The 21,695-nt window shown below is 43.4% G+C and overlaps 1 protein-coding gene across 9 annotated transcripts in view; it reads left to right on the plus strand.

Moving 5' to 3' along the window:
* The first annotated feature begins 3,528 nt into the window (after positions 1 to 3,528).
* The window catches only part of LOC6733526 (hormone receptor 4), a 68,427-nt gene continuing 50,260 nt past the window's right edge, over positions 3,529 to 21,695 (plus strand). For 6 of the 9 annotated variants that reach the window (XM_039292684.2, XM_039292685.2, XM_039292686.2 and 3 more), the window contains exon 1: positions 3,529 to 4,077. The gene's annotated coding sequence lies outside the window, so the exon portion shown is untranslated. The remainder of the gene's footprint in view (positions 4,078 to 21,695) is intronic. The other 3 variants (XM_039292687.2, XM_039292688.2, XM_039292689.2) reach the window with 1 other exon arrangement.

Below are 21,695 nucleotides of genomic sequence, written 5' to 3' on the forward strand. Positions count from 1 at the left end.
CATATATTTGACGCAGTCGGGGACGGGAGATTTGCATTTAATTACGGGCGGTCTGCGGAAGAGGGGGAGGGGCCATAGAGTACGCCCGAAAGCCAAGTTTAGATCAAGCCAAGACGCTGGTCCGCGTGTGTGTTCCAAGGCAAACGGACTGGCAAATGATAATTACAGAAAGCGTGTAAGCGCCTGAGAGTGAAAGAGAGAGGGGGGTTTGCCGGAAAGAGACGGGGAGAGGCGAGCGAAAGAGAGAGGTAGAGGGACAATGTGCTAGAAAACGTTAATTTTAAATTTATGTAGAGCGTCTAGTTTCTGGCCCGTCTAAGCTGATGACTTTGAGTTACCACCACGCTCCGGCAGCACACAGCAACAATATCCTTAATATCATATATCATCATATCTATAAAGGCGTATAAAAGTATATTTACCGATGATATCAGAGTGCTATTCCATTCATGATTTTTATTTACCAATCAACTATAATTCATATTACTTACCAAATAAAGTTAATGGATACTAGTATTTTTTAGAGTTTCATTCATTTTTTCGTGTGCATCCAACCCCCCAGAACCCCCTTTAAGCCCCTTCTGGGGCATCCCGTCCTGCAGTGGAAGAAGTTTCCCAAGACGCCCGCAGGGCGCGTGCTGAATTTAATCAGTTTGCCGGCCAGACCGACGAGCTGCAATGACAATCAAGCCAAGATGGAAAGTGGGCAGTGGCCTTACTGCATCCGCATCCGCATCTTCGGCCGCAGTGCCACCCCACCCACTGCCCACCGCCCACTTTTCGCCACCCATTTCCCTCTCGGGTGAGGTAAATTAGACGACAAGTCGACAGTGCAACATTTAACGGTAATACGCTTTATAGCTGCCGGTAAAATGCAGCACCAAATTAGACGGGAAAGACAAAGACGGGCCGAGGGAGTGAGAGAGAGATAGATAGAGAGAGGGGCGAAGCGAGCAGGGTCCGAGTGAAAATTCCGAAAATTAAGTTGATGAGGAGATGTGGACCAGGCCTAGACACCGGGTAACAAAACAGTCAAGTGCCCGTCGAAGTGGAAGCATCAAGCGGCACTTAAATATTGACCAAAATTGGCTACTAAAAACAAAATAAGCCACCAGTAGAACGAACGATGGTACCAAATCATTTTTAAGATGTGCGAATTGGAAATACTCTAAGGGAATTACAACTAATTGAGTTTATATGTAATAAACATTACTATTGCAAGAGAATACCAGCATAGCTATACGTTTAAAATTGGTCAAAATTAGGCAATTCAGTTCATTGTATGACTGATCTCGTTCGGATTGAATTGATCTTCGTACTCTACCGTTTTGATCATGAGCATGATTTTCGCTTCGGAATCTGGGCAATCGCCAAACAACCGAGCAGGCCTAAGTGCATACCCTAGCAAATCACATTAGGAGGGGCAACAACAAAATCATCAAATGGCGTAGGCAGTTGCAGTCAGATTCTGCTTTCGGGGGAGGCTGGCCGGGACTTTGGGGCATTGGGGGTTTTCAAGGGGCTTTCAGCCAGACGACGACTCTACGACTACGACGTCATCGACACCTCCGATAGTCGTCGAAGCGGGTGGGTGGCTAGACTGGTGGACAGACGGCGACGGAATCGGCAGGGACAGCCCGTTTGGCAGCCTCGACTGACCGACAGCCTCGACCGGTTGTAGACCGCACCGGTCGGTCGCTGCTGCATCTTCTGCCCCCTGGAGGAGGGGCGGGAAGGGGGGCGGACTGCGGCGGGGGCTTGTCTAGTGACTTGACTGTAACCTCATTGACCAGAAAAATGCAAGCGGCAACGGCAACAAGCGCAGACAACAAAACATCAAATGTGAATTAGTGCAAAGGTAGCCAAGGAGCAAGGATACACTTAAAAAATGTATGGTTGTTAGTGTTGATAAAAAGAAAATGTACACGTAATCATTGCGGTGTATTATATCGAGAATAAAAGATATAGTAACATACAATCAATCAACGAGTTCTCAAAAAGACTTTTATAGTATTCAATTTTTAAATAAATAAAATAGATTAGTTAAATTTAAAATAAAATAAAAAATAAAATAAATTAAAATTTGGATCTACTTATCATAATGTATCATAATTTTACCCAATGTGAGAACCGCCTTTATTACAAATTGAATAGGAATTTGGTAAAGTTTTTGCCAGTGGAGATGAAAGAGTGCCGAAGAAGGAGCAGAAGACGTGGCAGAGAGGGATGGCAGAGAATTGGGTGGAAGAGTGGGAGGAAGAGTGGGCAGAACAAGGCAAAACGTTTCCATATTTATTGGCACTTTTCGGTTTTCTGGAAGCGGTTCGAGCCGTTGCAAGAGGGGCGGAGGGGTGTGGTTCAGTGGACCCGGCACACGTCACATTGTGGGTGGGTGGGAGTTGGAGGACGAAGGGCTGGAGTGGCAGCGAGAGGGTCCTGGGTTTCGAGTGGGGTTTCGACCGACGAGCTGAGTGACTGGAGCTTTTGGCATTGGCTCTGCTCTGCGGATCGAGACCTAAATTATTAATTCCCAGCAATAGTTGTCGAGGGGTCGAGATGGGGTGAAATTTCGGGGCATTTGACAAGTCGTCTTGTGATGCACATCACAGGTTTGGTTTAACCAACAATTGCCTCTGAAGCTAAAAATAAATTCGAAGTTGTTGTGTGTTTTAAGGGGTTGTGGCATTTAATAAGAAAATCATAATTAAGTCTCTTAATTGGGACGATAAATACAAGACAAAAATTTCGATAAATTATTAAAATGCATAATAAATCAATGCGGACTTACTACTACTTATCCATTATAAATAATTATAGTTAATTTGTACAAGTGGATTTACAATTAGTTCAGTTTTAAGAATTTGAATATTATTTTGCTAATCTCCAAAGATATGTATTACATGTATGCAGAATCTAAATGCACTCCCACCTTTCGGTGTAAAAAGTGCAACGCTTGGCTGTAATAAATGCTCAAAATGCGCTCACAAAAGCGCTCACCCACACTCGCGCCCTCTCCCTCGCGCGGACCGCTCTCCTTCTCTTTCTATCTCTGCCTCGCCGTCGTTAAGTGCTCGCCTTTCGTCAAGTGTGCAGTTTCTCCTTCTCAGAACAACAGTTATAAGCTCAGTCTGCGCCGGCTGCGCGGTCGACGCCGACTGCAGCAGCAGCGCCGCTCATTTGTGCGCTTAATGACGTCATTATTTTTATTTTAACAGCGCCAAGCAAATTGCATATATACCGTTGCTGCTCCTGCGCAGTCGGCGCTCTGCCGGCGTCGCTGCACCGCCAGTGGGGCTTGGGCTAGGGGGTGGGTGAGAGAGCGACAGAGAGAGCCAGAGCGAGAGAGAACGAGAGGCAGTGAGTGAGAGAGACCCCGGTCGCGCTCTCGCTCGCACCCGCTGAGCTGGGCCTGCGGCTTCGGGTTCCTCGCCTTCGTTTTGTTTGCTCGTGTTTGCCGATGTTGTTGCTGTTGTTGCTGCTGCTCCTTTGCTGTTGCTACTTATGCTGATGATTGCGATTGCTGGGGGTCCAAAGCGCCGCTCGTGCGCCACACGTTCATTCAGTCGACGGACGACGCTGCGCCTGAACGTACGACGGCTGATCTGAACCGGAATCGCATCGAACGGCCACATATATCTTGGACGCCCCTCGACTCGTGCAACAAACAAACAACCAAAGTGCAACATACAATACCCAAGCAAATAAACTTCGGCGTGTGCCCACGATTCATCATTAACAGCTGCCACTGCAACTTTTGAGCTCCATGTGTTTTGTACAGCCGTTGCTCCGCGATTTTTGAATCCGTTTCGAAACTGCTCAGTTCCGAATTTTTGGCGCGTTGCGATCGTCTCAACTCAAGTGCGTGGGTGATAACCATCTGTCAGATACTCGTTGTTACTCATAGGTACTCATGAATACTTTGAATACAGTGCTCAATTGTGATAAGAGTTAAGAAATTACACATCAAAACCAAACGACCACTAAAAGGTGAATGAAAAACAGGATTCGAGAAAAGCTAGTGGAACATCAAAACATCTTCGTCGATTTTGGCAACCGATTGCGAATCTCTAAATAACGGTAAATATCTCTAGTATTTGATTTCAGCTCTTGTGACGATTAGTTAATATAATAATTTTAAATGAAATGGTATGTTTGAAAAAGTATATCATGCAATTGACTTTTACATGATCATTGTTACTTCGAAATCTTTTATGAGGACCAATTTAAATAATAATTATAAATGGTCTTTCCAATAGTCCAAAACACTTTTCTTCATAAATTTAATTGATTTGCTAAAATTCTTTTTAATATAATGTGTGTCCCTCAAATCAAATTAATCTTAAAACACTAATTTAAAGTGTACGTCAAGTTAAAAACATATCTTTTCCAAGATTGGCAAAAATATATTTTATTGCCTGATTTGATAAATTTTAAAAAATTTTTTTGTGTCAGTGGTTGGAAATTTTAGCGGATGAATTTCAGAATTAGTTACATAAATATGATAAATTCCGGCTTATTATAAAGCTTGAAAAATCTGCATGGCTGAACATTATTGCAGCTACTCAAGCCAAAATTGTAAGCCAAATAATGGGGTTGCCATAAAAAAATTACATTTAAGTGAAGTGCTCATCATCATTATCAAGTTAGAAATATCAAACCTTTTTAGCCTCTCACGCACTCCACTCACTCGAATACTGCTCGAAACAGCCAAATGCAGTTTTTATGTAAATCTCAACCCTGACATGGTAGTATGCAAAAACCAATAAATTGATGCGATTTCGCTGCAGGCGGTTAATAACTTTAATTAACGTTAATTTTATCAACATCAGCATTATCGCTGGACCGGCATGACGAGCATGGGGGCATGTGCATGAGCAAACTTGGCGAGGGTCTCAAAAATAGTTGCGACGTTCTAATAATAAAACCAAATATAATAAATAGCCATAAACAAACTAATAATACGGCTCGGCGGCAGTGGACAGTGGCAATTTGCAACAATGAGGCTCATCAAACGATCGCCAAAACGAAATCAGAATGAAACTCTACACATAAATAGTTTAATGTGCTGAGCCTTGCGACTGCTGCCACCCCACGAAAAATTACTAAAACGTATTACAATTGACTCGCCGGTGGCTCAGTGTCATTTTGCAAAAAATAATCTAAACGTATCTATGAGATACAATAAACACAGCGGCAGCGGCGCACAATTCGCACTAACAACAGCGCCAGCGGGCGTAACAACAATTGTAATAATCAGTTTCATTTCAAAGCCGCACCAACCTGCGCTACATTTTTCCCACTGCCCAAGCTCTGCTTGGATTCCCCTCCCCTCAGCCCCACTTTGGATCCCTGCTGCCCCCACTGATTTCCACCGATTCAACCGATCCCAGCGATCCCGCTGATCCCACCGCCCCTCCCTCATCCGCATCCGACGAGTAGAAAACGTATCTATGCAGTGCATTGTTAGCGTGGCCCGCTCATTTAATTAAATATAATTAGCTGCATTAATTGCAAATTAATACAGAATTTAGCCTCTTTGTTGCCTGCTCCATTGTCGTTGCCAAGCAGAGGTAGCTATTGCCATTGCCCTGCTCCCAACTACACGTTACACACGCCTCGTTATCGCCGGCAATTATTTAGCGAGAATTAACTGGGCTCGCAGTTGCATTGGCCAAACTCTGGAATGACATTCCATTGAGCTGCATTTATCTTTAAGGTTTCCACGTACTTGAGCGGGTTTCATTACACAAATTACATTAGATATCTTACGCATGATTTTGAATATCTCCCAAAGTTAATATCATACATTTCCATTATGCAATGTATTTTTTGAAATTTGTTTTATTAAGTAACTTATGTTGCATAAAATGATTGTTTAAATTCCTTATCAAATTATGCAACAACCAACTCTGAAAGTACTGTTGCAGTTAAATGGTTTCTATATACATTTCAATTCTTTAAGTATAAACAAATCTTCCAGTATTAAAGCTAAGTCCAGTGTTCAAAAATAGTGATATCTATGCGTCAAATCCAAAGTGTTAAAAAAAAGCCGTCGGCATTTTATAGGCTGTGATCCGACAAATGACTTTGATTCCACTTCAAATTGTAATCTACTACTTGCGATGAATGTTAGTTACTTAATATTTACGATTTCGGCTTCCTTTGATTGCGAAAGTGAAATATCTCATTAAATTGACTGAAGGATGTTTACTATGCGAAGTGGCAGTCTCTCGGCAAATTAGAAAAACCCATTAGTGACCAAATGCATCGCGACAGCTTTTAATGCACAAATAGCTGTGAAAAAGAAAATCAACGACGACGGAAAATGATTAGATATTAAATTAAAAATTAAATGTTGCTGCAGTGGATGTTTCTTTTTTATGACAAACGGATGACGAACGCATAAAAATGCAGCGGCACCAGAAGCGGGAAAACAACAAACCGACTGCGGACAAATCAACAAGGAGGCGACCACCACACACACCGCACACCACACACACTCATTAAAAACAACCAAAAGCCAGCGCAGAATGGCAATTTCCCCCGTAGCCCCGCAAAAAAAAAAACTAGAAAAGATACACGTATCCAACGATCGCGTCACGTTGTCACTTTACGTAGGCAAATCGTAAAAATGAATGAAAGAAAATCCGCAAAGCAAAACGCTTAATTATGTGCCGTGCATTTTGGACAGCTGCCGCGGCCACGCCCACGGTGGGCGGTCTTTTAATTAAGCATAATTAAAGTAATAATTATGCCCGCAAAGGCATTGAAGTTGGACAAATGTGGCGAGATCGGGGCGGGCCGGGCATCTTGAAAGGATTTCACTTCTGTTTTTGATGTGTGGCCAATTTGCAAACTTGCGCACACATAAAATGAGATTTTATTGCCCTAAAACAGGCAGGGTGGCGAAAATGCAGGAAGTGCGTTTCTCCGACTGCCATTGCAATCGAAAATGCATTGCCCAGCCGACCATAAGGAGAATCAAAGGGAAATGCATGCGATTATTTTGAATATCAGTAGAACAACCCACTTATTGATATCTTAAGTTCGTACATTCAGGTGGGCAGCTCCCTTATCATAAAAAAAGATAGATCAGAAAAATTAATAAAATACTTATATCATTGTAGATTTCGTATTTGTATATAACGCATGACTATTTATGAGAGTATTTTGTTTATTATCTATAGGTGTACACAACTGATATCGTTTTAGGTATATTTAGAATTTTCATTTGTATACTCGTAGATTTTGAAATAAAAGCAACTCTTCCTTACTCTTCTTCAATTTCATAAATATTATTATTATTAAATTAGCATTAGAACTCGTACATTGCATTGTTTGCACTAATAATGTGGGACAAAGATCGCATTCCCGAGTGCCGCGTGCTTATACTATCCCCAATTATTTCGCTTAACATCGCTTCTCTGAGCGTTTCCATTTGGAGACGATCTGGCGAGGATTGGCTCACTTTTCGCCGAGCCACCAAAATAAGATGTTGCATGCCGCGCATGCCACAAAGCCTACACAAAAGCGAAAGACACGCACACACGCCGCTCATTTAATAATGAACAATAATGAAGAGTAATAATAATCATCAGCAAAACGTGCAGGAGAGTGTCCAAGTGGCTCCGTACTTATATGAGCACATACTCGTATATGGAGGCAACGAAATTTTATCAACGAACGCGCATCATTTCAATTAAGAAAATGTCACAAGTGTCCAAGCAGCGCAACTGCGGCAGCAGCCTAAAACACGCCAAATGCGGCAAGTCGGGGGATCTCCGCACTTTCATTTCGCCATTTCGGAGTCCCTCAAATCCCCACCACCGCTAGAAATCGTCTATATAGTCGAATGGCCCCGCTTAATGGCTTATTTTTTGGAGCATTTCTTGTAATTAATGCGAATTGTCACACGCTAGAACTGAAATAATGTCAACTGCCTTCGATTCGCCTTCTAATTCATTACATTTATCGTTTGTTGCCCGTTTCCTATTCTTAATTAGCAATTAAACAATTTATGCTTTTGCGTGAACAATGAGGAGCTAAGTGAAACAGGCCGAATTTTCGTAGTCCGAAAACATGAAACACTATAATTAATTCCATTCCATAAGCTATTTTGCTCAATTAGCCATTAAAAACACTACTTTACCGCATTGCCATTGCGTGTATCGCAGTATGGAAATGGAATGCCGAGGAACTAAACTCGGAAATTCGGGGTTGTTCTGTGGATTCAATCATGCTTGATGGATGGATTGTCAAAGATGCCAGATAAACGATAGCTGTAATGCGACTCTGTCGTGTTTGGGTAATTATGCCGATAGACAAATTCGAGTTTGAAGCATAATTGATTCCAAGGGTTAGAAAAATAATATTATTCCAATCCGAACGTTTTCTTGCTTATCAATTGGTTTAGCATTTTCTTTTGATTTACTTTGAGTATCCTAAGATAAATTTATATCTTTGTTATCCCATACTATGGATAAAATTGAAATTGAGCCCCATTACAGTTTTAGATGGATTTATTACCAAGCTTGACAGTATGCCACTGTCAACCGCTCGTTCCTCTTTGCAGATCAGGAATTTCGGTCTAGGTTTCAGCTAATTTAATGTTTCGTTTCAGTGTTTTTCGTTAACTTATTGTTAATTAAATGCAATTAAAAAATTTCTCTCCAACTGTCCGTCCGCACGGCCCTCTGGGCATTTGAGCAGTCAGATCGCACTTAATGAGACGCGACACAGTTGCACAGATGTTCCACAAATCGAGATAATTGCGCAATTAGCTCGACGGAGTGAGGAGTGCGGCGAGGCAGGGTGACGAGCGAAGGGGCACGCCACATGTTGCACGGAGCCGCTGTAAATTCGTTGTATTAAGTGTAGAAAATCTCGAGCACTTAATTCACGCTTTGTTGAAGGTGTTGAAAGGCGGTCGACTGAATCCTGAATCCCGCATCCAGAAACGTGAATCCAGATTCCAGAATCCGGAGGGCCACCCAAGAACCTGGGGTGTACTTACCAGCTAAGTTAAACCAAATGCGAAACCGCAAAAAAGGAACTCCCATACGAACCCACGTAATGTGTGTGCCGGGTCCTTTTTGTGCTCCGTTGCCATTTGTATTTTTTTGCTCATTTGACTTTGGCCGGGCTAAACAAGCTGCTTATCCTTTGGCCAGGACCCGGACGAAAAGAAAAATGTTAATTACCCTTTGTGTTTGAACAGACCCCACAGCTTGGTTGTGCTGCATCCTTGTCCGAGGGTCACCGCCGACCTTTGTGTTATTTGAGGCAATTAAAATTATTATTTTAATGTCAACACTTTTTTCCAGCGCTTTTGGTTTCTGGCCAGGATAATGCATGTAAAACGACTAACGCCCCCTCAGAAAATCCGTTAAATGTTTCCCAAGATTTTCCGGAGTTTGGGTTACGTCTCCATTTGCCGTCGGCACTTGGCAGCGACTTTCGAAACTTTGTTCTGGCTTTCGTTCTGTTAGCTTGTGCCACTCTTTTTTTGCTCTCTGAATTTCGGATTGTGGGTCTGGGTCTGGGCTGCCAGGTCTGCTTCATGGGGTGGATTTTACGCCCCAGCCCTGGTTTACCAGGCGTTGAGGAATTCCGTATAAGTGTTTTTACGGTATTTGTTGGCTCAAGCATTTTACGGGGGGTTAGGTCAGTGCCCGCACCATTTCCTCCCCATCGCCACGGCCAGTGCTCCAGCCCCCCAACCCCAAATCAGTACTGCCATCCCGTTTAGCCTCGTTTTGAGAAATGTTTTCGGTTGCCTTCAGGCTTGTGGCTTTGCTCTTCGGGGGGTTTTGTGGGGTTCTGGGGGCTTTGCCGCCCGGGTGGCATTCGAGATAAGCAGGTGTTATATTTTTATGGCTAAAGTGGCTAAGCAGTCTGCGGAGAGCAGATGGCAAGGAATCATGTTCTGGCGTTGGTGTTGGCAGCCGGAGTGTGATAAGGCCCAGGGCAAAAGGATTTTCTTGCAACGGACGGTTGGTTTAGTTGCTAATGAGATGTTTGATTGGTGTGTAAAAAGGAACATTATTTTGGGATGGATATGATTTCACAGTGCCACTAAGAGATCTACATAAATTATGGTAATGGCTGAGGCAACTAAATATTTTGAAAAGATGCTGTAAGCCACACTATGCAAAGCAGTGCATCATGCTGATAAAGTCGACACTACCTTCATTAGGGATTCCTACAATTTTTTGTGTATAATTTCGTTGTTTAGTTTGCCTCATTTCTCATCTATAACGTAACCTAACCTATTTTTATCCGTATTAGTGCCGAAACACCCCTCCACGCTGCTCAAAACAACCACAAGCAGTTAGCTCGGTTAGCCAGAGCAGCTGTTTTGGGGTCGTGCCACCTTGTGACTCTCCACACTCCGCCTGTGGTGACCCCGGCCCGATTAACTACGTAAACAGCAGCAGCAGCAGCAGAAGTAGCCGCCTTAATTGTTTCGCACTTAATCAAAACGAGCAGCGGACTGGCCCAAACCGAGACTATCAAAGGCAGCTCCCCGGTCGTCGGTTTGGGCCAAAGGCAGCACAAAAGCCAAGCCAGCTACCGAGCTGAAAGGCAAAAAATTGAAAACTAAAGAGCAACTTGGGGCGCACGCCAGTCTCCAGTCTCCAGTCGCCAGTCGCCAGTCCTGAAAAAGGGACGGACGGAAGGACGGACGGACGTGGGACAACCTACAACCTACAACCTACAAACGACAACCGACAGCCGACAACGACGACATCAACACCCGGGCGCTGTGAAAAGAAAAACGTTTTATGAGCTCATTCACAAAAAGGGCCAAAACACACACACACACACAGGCACACCCATACAGTTGCACATAGAAAAAGGAAGTTTTCTGAGGATGGCGACAGAAGCAACCTGTTGAGTCCCTTCATCCATCCACTCACTCGCCCATTTCCCCATTCCCCATCAATGGTACAAGTGTGCCACAGCCTTTTTTTTTTTTTTTTCTGCCGGGTCGTGTGCCAAAATAATATGTTAAAACATCGGTGTGAGGAGTGCTGTTTCTTCAACTTGGTCGTGTTTTATTTTCCAAAAAGATTTGCCAAAGTTGAAAAAGGTTGCCAAAAATGAGGTTTCCCTTTTTTGTAACGCTGTTTGTATTTCCTTTTGACTTCTGCTGTGTGTCTACCAAGTGTCTGTAATTTTTCTTTTAGTGGTTGTATCTAATAGAGGTTGTTAACTTTAGGTATAGGGGTGAGCGAGAGCGAGAGGGAACGAAAGTGTGGGTGGTTGTCTACAGAAAAATGTGTGTTAAATGGGAGAATCTTGAGTGTTTGCTAAGTGCACTTGGCGGCTCTTTGGGGATCAAGTTGCAAGTTTTAAGTGGAAACTGAATGGAAAATAGAAATTAAAATCTTTATTTCAGATGGATAACGATTATAAAGATTAAATTTGTTTTGTTTGACTAATAAGTGACTAAGAATAAAATAGGTGCTGCATCAATAAAATAAGTTAATACTATTTATTGTTCATGTAGTTTATTTAGGCATCTACAACTTACCCATTTTTTTTGCTTATGCACACACTAAACTTTTTTAAGCCCAATAGATAAAAAACTTAACATAATGAAGTTGATTCTCAAGCATTTTTATATTGTATCTGGTAAGGTGCCATTTTATTAAGATTTTTAGTCCGCCCTTTCATTCGATTTCTTCATCATAATTGATTGATTTAACCATATCGCCTTGAATATACGTATCTTAAGTTCAGTATCTTTTATTACCGCACCAAAGAAACTACTGTATCTTACTTCTAAAAGTAGCCGCCCCATTCGTGGCACTTTATCGCCGCATCATTCCACTCCCCTGTGCAATCACTTGCTCAAATCTGTTTGACTTCATCTGCCCGATTTTCCCCCACCTCCGCCTCCGCCGCCGCCACCACCTCCAGCTCCACCACCACTGCCGAGAACAACAACACCAGCGCCAGCATAAGCACAACCTCTAATGGGCGGGGGTTTTCTGGGGGGCTTTTCCCGGCGAGCTTTTTCCGACGCGCACGCTCACCGTTGGCCATGCGGCGATGTTTTCCGAGTGCTGAGCGCCTGCTGCTCTTAGCCAAAGTGGAGGCGCCGGCCGATTGTGTCGCTTTGGCTGTTTGGCCGTGTTTGCGGTTGTCGCAGCTGCCGCCTGTTGCGCCGCCTGTTTGGGCCAACTTTGGTTTCTCTGCCATGGCCGAGACGCTGCTAAGCAGTGGCTCTTACAACTTCATAAGTTGGCAGCAATGTCACGGCGCCTGTGGCCGCTTTTTTCGCGCATCACTCGCCAGATATATATACATATGTATGTACGTGTTTGTATATTCGAGTGACGTCGGCCTTTGTCTGCTGGGCTTCTGTTATGCCGCTGACTTGATTTTCTCTCTCTCCGCAGGTGTGTGTGCTTGTGTGTGTTCTGGCCAGGGTTTGTTTATTCGACTGGGAAGACATGCCCCGTTCCCTTCCCATAACACAGCGAGATTGCGGGGCTCGGAACAGGAATAAGTTATCTAAATGAGTCTCGGCTTTATTGCTGGCAATTATAGATCTGGCCAACGCTGCGTATGTGTAATTGCCCCGCGATTGCAGCCAATCCGAAGCGTTTCGACCGACTTTTCATTACCGGCATCAACACTTGCATATGTAATTTAGCATAATTTCAAATTCACGACCCAGTCAGTCCATAAAGCCGCGGCGAACTGGAGCTGGTATAATTAATAAACGGTAACAGCCGCAGATATCCAACAATACCACGGCGACTATGGCAACTTTGGCATGTAAAAAGCGTCAAACAAAGCTGATTTCTATTGGCAAAGGAATGCCAAATGCGATACTTGCCTCTCCCTCCCCCCTCTCGTGCTCTCTCTATCTCGCTGGCTCTTGCGTCTCTTTCTACTCGAATATCCATGTCTTGACTGCAATTTATGAGCCTAAATGAGCGCAAATTTCAGTGTATACAGGCGCATTTTGCATGTGTGCTGTATGCCAGCGATTTTGGCGCTCAATTGGCAATAATTTCTGATCAATTTTCCATTGACTGGCAAAAGCAGAGCAACAGAGACAGATGGAAAGACGGACGGAGACAGACAGCTTTGCGGCGGGGACATGTGTCAGATAGGAATTCTCTGGATTGGCCCTATAGACAGGGACAAACTTATTTAATTTTTTTTTTGTTTTGGCTAGAAGTCAAATATGGTTTTGACAAATATTTAGTGTAATATCACAGCACCTGCCTTTTTCATTTTGGTTTCGCATTCAATCCATCTAGTTATCTATAGTAATTTATTACCCGGCTACTTTGAAAATTTTCCAGCTGGCAAGCTGAAATCGAACATTATACGAGTGTGCATTTTCTCTTGGCAGTGAACAATCAGAGAGTCTATCAATTTGGAGAACCAAATAAACAAACTCAGCGGTTTTTATGCGGCTCAGCAGCCCTCATGCCACTTCACTTAATTACCCCTTTGGCCTGCTTGGCTGGGTTCGTATTTTATTTACAATAATTAAATCTGTCAAACTCAAAAATGTCTTTCCACAAGCGCGGCAGTTGCAACAGTATTGAAAATATTCCGACAAAGAACGCCGAGCGGAGGTTTTCATGTTGCGAGCTATTGAGTTCTCTGTGATTTCTGAGTCGACGCTGCATGGAATGTTGTTGCTGTTAATTGGCTAAATTATTTTTACTGATTATTAATAAATATGTATTGTGTTGCCGCAGTTGATTAATTGGCATTATGGCCAGGCAGGGGCATAATTGAGGAGCATAGTAAGTCTTGATTGCGTCATTTATGACGCCTCATTTAATTGAAGACACTGGAGGAAATCTAGAGCCATACTTTGCTGTTGGCTCCTTCAACTTCCAAGAAATCACCACCAGCAGCAAAACAATAGTGGAGCGTTGAAAAAAATTAACACATTTAAATTACTTTCATTAAAGATTGATTAATATGGCCCTGATTGGTTATTTCTCTTTATTTTCTTCCCCTCCGCGGCTCATTGTCGTCATAGTTCCACTGCCTGCCTCAATTATTGTCACATAAATTGAACATTTACTGGCCGTTTTCACTGATTTCTGATTTTATTAATTTACGTATTCGTTCCGCTTTTGTTTCCATATTGATTTCCAATCATAGAATGCCTCTCTACAATTCGTTTTCAATGAGCCGTAATTTAGACTCATTTAAATAAATATACTTTTGTTGATTGGTCTTTTGCGATATTACGATATCGTCGACGGCAATTGCGATAACGAGTTCAATGCAAAGATATTTAACCTTTTAATAAGCTGGACGGCGGCCAGAGCTTGATGTTAGATAATCGAGTTTTTCAAATATAATTATCAAGCGTGAGTACAGTTGGCACACATTTAACTATAACGTATGCCGGTAGCTTTTACTTATAATCTTATAAGTTTATATACTTATACTTATTACCTCATTCTTTTAAAACAATAAATTATTGACTTGGACTTTCTTAAAACAAAACAGCATTGCGCTGCGATGAGGGATCCTTCATTTTCTGGACTACAACGAGTGATCTACTTGCTTTCCGCCATCTGCGACGTTTTAGGTACAGTTGGCCCGGACCGATTTAGTTGGCCTCATGCATTTATGCATCAGTCGGGGCCGTCACGCACTTAATGAGCCCCCGAGATTGAGTCGCCGACTGACGGCAACAAATTGACGCGTTTAATAATATTTTACAATGTGTGTTTTCAGGCGCTAATTTCTTGCAGGCGTTGTTGTGCGCACTTTCAAAAAGTTGCGTGGTGCGCCCCTTGGGGGCCTCATTTGAGGCCCGGCGGCGTTGCCATATCGCTGCAGTGTGGCAGTTGCAGTTGCAATTTCCATTGCTGTTGCCGTTGTCGGTGTCGTGTTGCCGTCGTCGCCGTCGCGTAATTTACATTAATTGGCACACGGCGTCGCACATATAAATTTTTGCGCGCCTAAACTTTAATTTCATGCGTGCCATTTGATTTTGTTGCCACTCTGGGCACAAATTACAGGCAAGTGTGACGGGACGGGATCCTGATCGTGAGCGGCAAGTGCTGGGCGTTGTTTCACAGTGGGTTTCTGCCGAATGCCGCTAGGCCCATTTGCTCATGGAGTGGAGCACTTTAAGTCTGGGCAGATTTGAAGGCATCTAGTTATGGGCCTTTGCATAATGGAAAGGTGTCTGCGAATGCAAGGCAATCGGCTGATGGGTTTACGTGGATTACGTCGCCCAATCGAAGGTTGTGTGGCAAGAACCATAAAAACGCTTGCATAGAGTAATTACATTCATCAGCTAGATATTCCTAATCTACATTTCCGATTGTAAATTTGATATATAAACCATTATCTTTCAAGGAAGTTGATCTATGGCAGCTAGGAGCTACTTTTAGTTCCTACAAAACAGAATTATGATTTCTTCACTTATGACGCAAAAGAACCGACTTACGTCATCAGGCTGGAGATTATATTGAACGAGACTACACAAATCGTATTATTTTGTTTGGTTTGACAGTTTTTCGGAGCATCTTTTGCCAGTTTCCATGTGGAAAATTAAAATTCGCTATAAAAGTCAATTATTGTTGCGTATAAGCTCTGCTTCTTGCATTCCGCTTGCCTCTTGTTCCTTCTCCATTAATTAACATACTTTCACAGAATTTCTTTCTAGCAACAATTTTTCGTTGACGTCAATTTCGCTCATCGTTAGTTATTATTGTTGTGCTCATTTCGCCATATCATCAGGTCAAATCTCAATTAGCAAATATAACGATTGTTGCTTTCTTCGCCCCCCACCCCCTCTTTCACTTAACCAACAATTAACAAATATTAATGGAAATTTATTTCAATTGAAATCAAAAATTTCACTTCCAAACGGCCATGACTGCGTTTTTCATCCGCTAGTTTTGCATGCAGAGCAGAACTAATAAGTACAGTCCTTATCTTAGTTGAACTCGGCCATTATCCAGCCATTGGCTCCGCAAATGACTTTCCCCTTAACTCAAGTTAATTAAAAAACCCCCGCCCCACGCCCACACACTCGCAATCAGCTTATAATCAGCTTATATTCTGGCGAATTTATAACCCCTCTTGATTATGAGCGGTTAGCTGTCATAAACAAATGACATGCCATACCATACAAGCGCCATCTAGCGAGCGGTGCGTGCAGCTACGTGGCCGGCATATCAAGTGGAATGTTTTTGCAATGAGCAAACTGCAACTTGCAGTAATTATGACCAAGTTATATGGCTGTTTGAAGGGGGGCTTGATGGAAGTGGTGGTTCCTAATGGCCCGACGGCCCATTGTTCGCTGGCGGGGCTGTAAGTAGCTTTTAATAAGCGACCGCGTCAAGCAAATAAATAATTATAATAAATAAATAATAAATTACCGTGCAGTCGGACGGCCAGGTACAGTCACACAATATTGCCGTCTCCTTCCGCTTAATTGCTCTCGCCAAAGGGCACATGCAAAGTGCAACACTGGATTTGATTCGCACTCCCCCGACTGCCCGCGTCCTACTTTATCGGAGGTTAATAAAGCGCTTAAAGACTCAATTTGAATGCAACTTAGTCGGTGGACTGCGGCCATTTAGATGATTTTCCACATTGTGCAGCTCATTATAGAGCTGCATTTTACGGGTATGCAAATGGTAATGGTAAAGGCTGAATTTTGATGCATTTGAACGTGTTATCGGTAATCGGGCAATCGGTAAACTTTTATATCACACTTAAGGCTTATGGTACTTAAGTTGCTCAATTTAAATTTACCTAATCTTGTAGATTTAATTGACAATAAAAATAATATGCGTATTAAACATTTTTTGAGTACGACTGAATATTTTAAACCAGTATTTAGTAAGTATAAAAAGTAATCGATTATGACTGTAGTTTTATTGGTAGTCGCCAATATTTTTATGAGGCTTTTAATTTTAAGAGTACAGTTACGCTCCAATTTTTTGTAATTTGTGATATGTTTGATTAGAGACTGGGCTTAGATCAGGCAATCGTTGGGGATTTCAAGCAAATAACTCTCGCAAATAAGCCTGGCATTTTAAGTGACTTACTCCCGCTGTGGAAGGACTGCTGTCCGGTTAATCGATTCAAAATTCGATTACCATAACACTCTGCCCGTCGGCCAGAATAAAAACACTTTACAACCCCAGATAAGTAGAACCACCCTCGGAATGGTCATGTCATGCCGCACGAGGTCCTTTTGACCATGTGCAGTGCAACACCCCGCAGCCAAATTCTAATTATAATCGCGTATCGCATGTGCCAAAGCCCCAATAAACCTTTGTCAAGCGAATCGCTCGCTGAGTCCCCTCCCACATTCCGGCTTCGTGTCATTAACGCCCCACTCCGCCGACTGTGGTCTTTGCATTAATTTTTGCACCGCCGCAGAGCTGCAGAAATAAAAAATGGAATTGGGAAAGCAAGAAATTTCCATAATGAGCACGTACACAATCACTTACCCCGGACACATGCAGTTCGCCAAAAAGGGTTTCCGCTCCGTTTCGGGGGTTGCAAAATTTTATAATTAGTTGCCCGCTGCCCGGCACCAAAATGCAGGTTTCAATCCAATTTTTTCCCTCTTTTTCTACGTTTTACCAAATATTTAGACGTTGACTATGACCGCTTCACCCCCGGAGTCGAGTCTGCAAATGATTTTGGTGCGTGCTCAATTGGGGAGTTTTCAGACCGAACGCGAACGGAAAGGATCCGCAATGAACTGAGCAGGAGCAGGAGCAGGAGCTGGAGCTGGATCTGGCCCTCCTCCTGGCATTTCTTTTGTTTTTCGCTAATTTAGCGAAATTATGTTTTGTGCTCTCTCATGTCTAGATGTCGTGTGCGGCTCGGGGTGCAATCCTGCCGCCCGTTCCCAGGCCTCCTCGTAACCCCTAGATTATGCGACTGCAGCACGGAACGGGACATGCAACTCTCGACCCACTCGAGGCGAGGAGCTCCCTGTCGAGGGTATTCCGCATTCGGCACCAAGTATGTGGGCTAATAAAGTTACTGGCTCAAGTTGAGTTTAAGTCCTCAGCTGTTGAAGAAACACGTACTGCGAATGGCAATGTTATGTTTACCATGGAGGATAGCAATCAGCTGTGATTTTCAGATACAATCGATCTTAAGTCTAGTTTCGAGACATTGGAAAGCTTTCTCTTATCTCTCTGATTCAGGTTTGAGAACTATTAAAAACCGTTTATTTTGGAGAATAACACACATAAAGAATAAAGAAGTGGGGTATGAATTTGAAGCCATTTTAAAGAGTACGTACTGTAGTCAAGTTATATCAAGGATCACCGTTTCACGGTCTCCTTAGGGCATTTAAAGGTGTACCTTCGCGAAGCCTGTGCTCCCCATTATTTGCCATCATTATTTCCTGCTCTAAATGAATTAAAATCGCCAAATGTGGGCGATCAGGGGAGTCGTCGGTTGCGCAAAACAAAGCAGGAAAAATGCGAATAACTCATTACGCGGCGCATTAAGGACAATGTCTGGGCAGTGTGAGTGAGAGTGAGAGTGAGAGGGCGCAGGAAGGACCCAGGACTCGCGGCACGAGAGGGTTGATTTTTCAGCTTCGACCGGGCCTGACTTTGACTTCCTTTCCCGCTTTTTGCATTTTTTTTCCGGGGGCGTTTACTGCACATGTGTTTATGGTAGCTGTTGCTGTTGTATTGAGAACGCCTCCGGCGATTGTTGTTGCTGCTATTGGCATCGCCTAGTGCGTGCTCCGCTTGAATCACGCAAATTTCATTATTATTATTATTTTTTTAATGATTTGAGTGGAGAATGGCTGTCGAATGAATGGAACGCGCTCATGAAAGGCAGTTGGCCGTAGTCCACTGACCGGATTGCAAGTGCCCATTGTTCTTGGTCCTTCAGTGGTAAAATGGAAACAAAGCTTTTCCTGACCAATATCAATTTTCAACGGAAAAAAACAAATAAATTGCATAATCAAGATAATACTCACTTATTTACTTACTTACTGGATCATATCTTAATCATATATCCAATAAGTATGGAATCATTAATAATTCGAAACCATGACTGTTTCTTATCTTTCAATGTTCATCCGGACTTTCTGCTTCTTTAGTTATTTAATGAAACCCATTGTACTTGTATACTTATATCGAAGTTAATTTCTTTAAATTTCTTTCCAAGACACACCCAGTCGCAGTTCCTCCGACACCTTGGAAACTTAAAGTTCCCTTTCCATTTCCACCCTAACCCTTGGCCCTACCATAATATATCAGCCGGTGTATTTCATGTGTAATCGTGTGTAATTTTTAAGAAAATTGCACGTTCGGCCGTACACCCCCGATAGGAAAAGCAGCAACAACCCTAAAAACAGTGCAATCGAGCAGGAGCAACAAAGCCAAGTTGCAAAACTTTTTATGCTCCCTGTGTGTGTGCGTGAATAAATGTTGCATAAATTAGTTCAACTCAATGACTTAATGCCGGCGCATTATTGATTATTTTGGCCAGGTTACCCTGCTGACATAAGCAGCCGAAAACAGCCCAAAACTCCCCCCCACCCCATCTCCTTATCCTTCGAGTGACTCAACCTCCATTCACTTCCTCAAAGGCCGAGGCACTCGAGTTCGTCGCGTTCGCTATTTAATATGCATTTTGCGCTAATTACAAATCAAAAGAAAAACTTAATAGCCCCAGAGTTGGCCATAAAAATGAAGTTGTCTGCGGGCCGAGGGGCGATCGATGTCCGTTGGCCGGGGAGTCGGGTGCCCGGTTTCTAATCAAAAATTGCTTTGTGCCACATTTGGCTCCTAACTCTAAATGATGGCAAGTGTGCTACAATTTAGTTTGACTATTAATTACAACAAGTTGCTGCACCGCAGCAGCAGCAGCAGCAACATGTTCTACATGTTTGCCAGTCCCGGCCGGGCGAAATTATTGATGATTTTATTAATTTGAATATTGCCTACGAATTGCTGTCGAAGACAAAACGCTCGCCAAACGACTATATGCGATCGATCCAGGTGGAACTTGGAGTGTGCAGCATGCCGCATGGAGATGGAGCATGCAGCTTGGAGATGGAGCATGCAGCATGGAGATGGAGGGACAGCTTTGAATGATAAATTTTTCCAGCTCGCTTCTTAACCGGCGATAGAAAGTTGCATGGAAATTGCAATTTATAGCCGCAGCAGCAGTTGCCGCAGCAGCAGCAGCAACATGTGGCAGGCAGCAAGAAAATGAGTATAATTAGACCGGTTTGTAATGCGTTGGCAAGTCGATAGGAGCACTGCGTTGCGGATGGCATGTTGCTGGCGTGCATTGAAAATGAAGCGGGCTTGATTTGAATTATAGTTGCCAGCATGGCGATAATTAATCGTGCTATTTAGTGTGCTACATGAAATTCTACTAGTTTGCTGGTTATTGATTAGATTTCGAGGCAGGCGGCGATCGCAGGAAGCGACAAAATGTTGCCGTTGTTGCTGCTGCCGCTGCTGCTGCTCCGTGTAATTTGGCCCGACTTTAATATGCGCAAATTGTACTTAATTTGGCTGCACATTTTGTCGCTACAATTTGCTTTCACAACATGTTGCACCGACTTGTACTTGCAACTAGGAGGCAAGAGCCGAGAGCCATTCCCGTTCCCTTTGATTCCATCTCTGCAGGCTTTTGGCATTTTGTGTTGACGCATGCTTGAAATTATTTTGTATGTGGCCGATGTGCACTCTGTTTTTGCTGCTGCCCCTGATATTATGCATTGTTTTTGCTTCTTATGCATATGCCAGATGGGGTGCGCAGGGGTGGTGGCCAGACATTTGCATGCAACGTACGAAATTAATTATTACGCCCTCTCACCACCCCCGAAAACCAGCCTTTTCCTGGCCAAAATCTACAACACGGAGCTTTGCTCATTCTCATTCTCATACTCGGACTCGGACTCAGGCTCAGGCATTGGCATTGCATGTCCTGCACACTCCAACTTTCAAGGCACAGTCCTGGCATTCCGTTCCTCTGTTTCCCTGCCACCTCCCGATCCAGATCCAGATCCTTTCCCCTTCCTGGCATCTCCCACTCCCCTCCTCATGTGGCTCATTACGGCGTTGGCTATGTGGCCGGAAAAGTGCGTTCGTTGACTGCTGCCGGCTGGCCAACGTCGACACAAACAATGAGCACTCGGAAAAATAATTGGTTCACATCATTATATATCATAATATACATTTTCCTCATGGAGCATCTGACTTTTTCCGTTTGCGGGCTTAGTTAAAAAATACATTGTTAAGCGTCGTCGCAGCATTACAGATAGTTGAAGGTCTTCTTGCAACTCGATAAAGGGACGCATTTTTGCTCTGTGTATGAAAACAGCAAACTGAGGGTCTGAATCCGAGCCGCAGAAGTTCGAGTCCGACTGCGACTCGAGTTCCGAGTTCTGAGTTCCGAGTGCAGTTGCTTGCATTATTACAGCTGCAGACACACGCACACACACGGGCACAGACACACACACACACAGATACACAGGAAAGGTCCTGCGAGGTTGGGAGCTGTGGGTTCTGGAAGGAGTGCAAGGGACAGGAGCCAGCTGTATGCATTATGCATTAAAATCAACGCCCGTTTTGTGTAGACCTGCAGACAATGCAACGAAGGACCTTTCCTTGCCTCGCCAGGACGAAGTGGTGGCTCTCCTTTTTGGGGCCAAACGTCAAGGCATAGGCATTGATGTT

This window comes from Drosophila simulans, chromosome 2R (genome assembly GCF_016746395.2).
Source record: "Drosophila simulans strain w501 chromosome 2R, Prin_Dsim_3.1, whole genome shotgun sequence".
Taxonomy (NCBI): Eukaryota; Metazoa; Arthropoda; class Insecta; order Diptera; family Drosophilidae; genus Drosophila; species Drosophila simulans.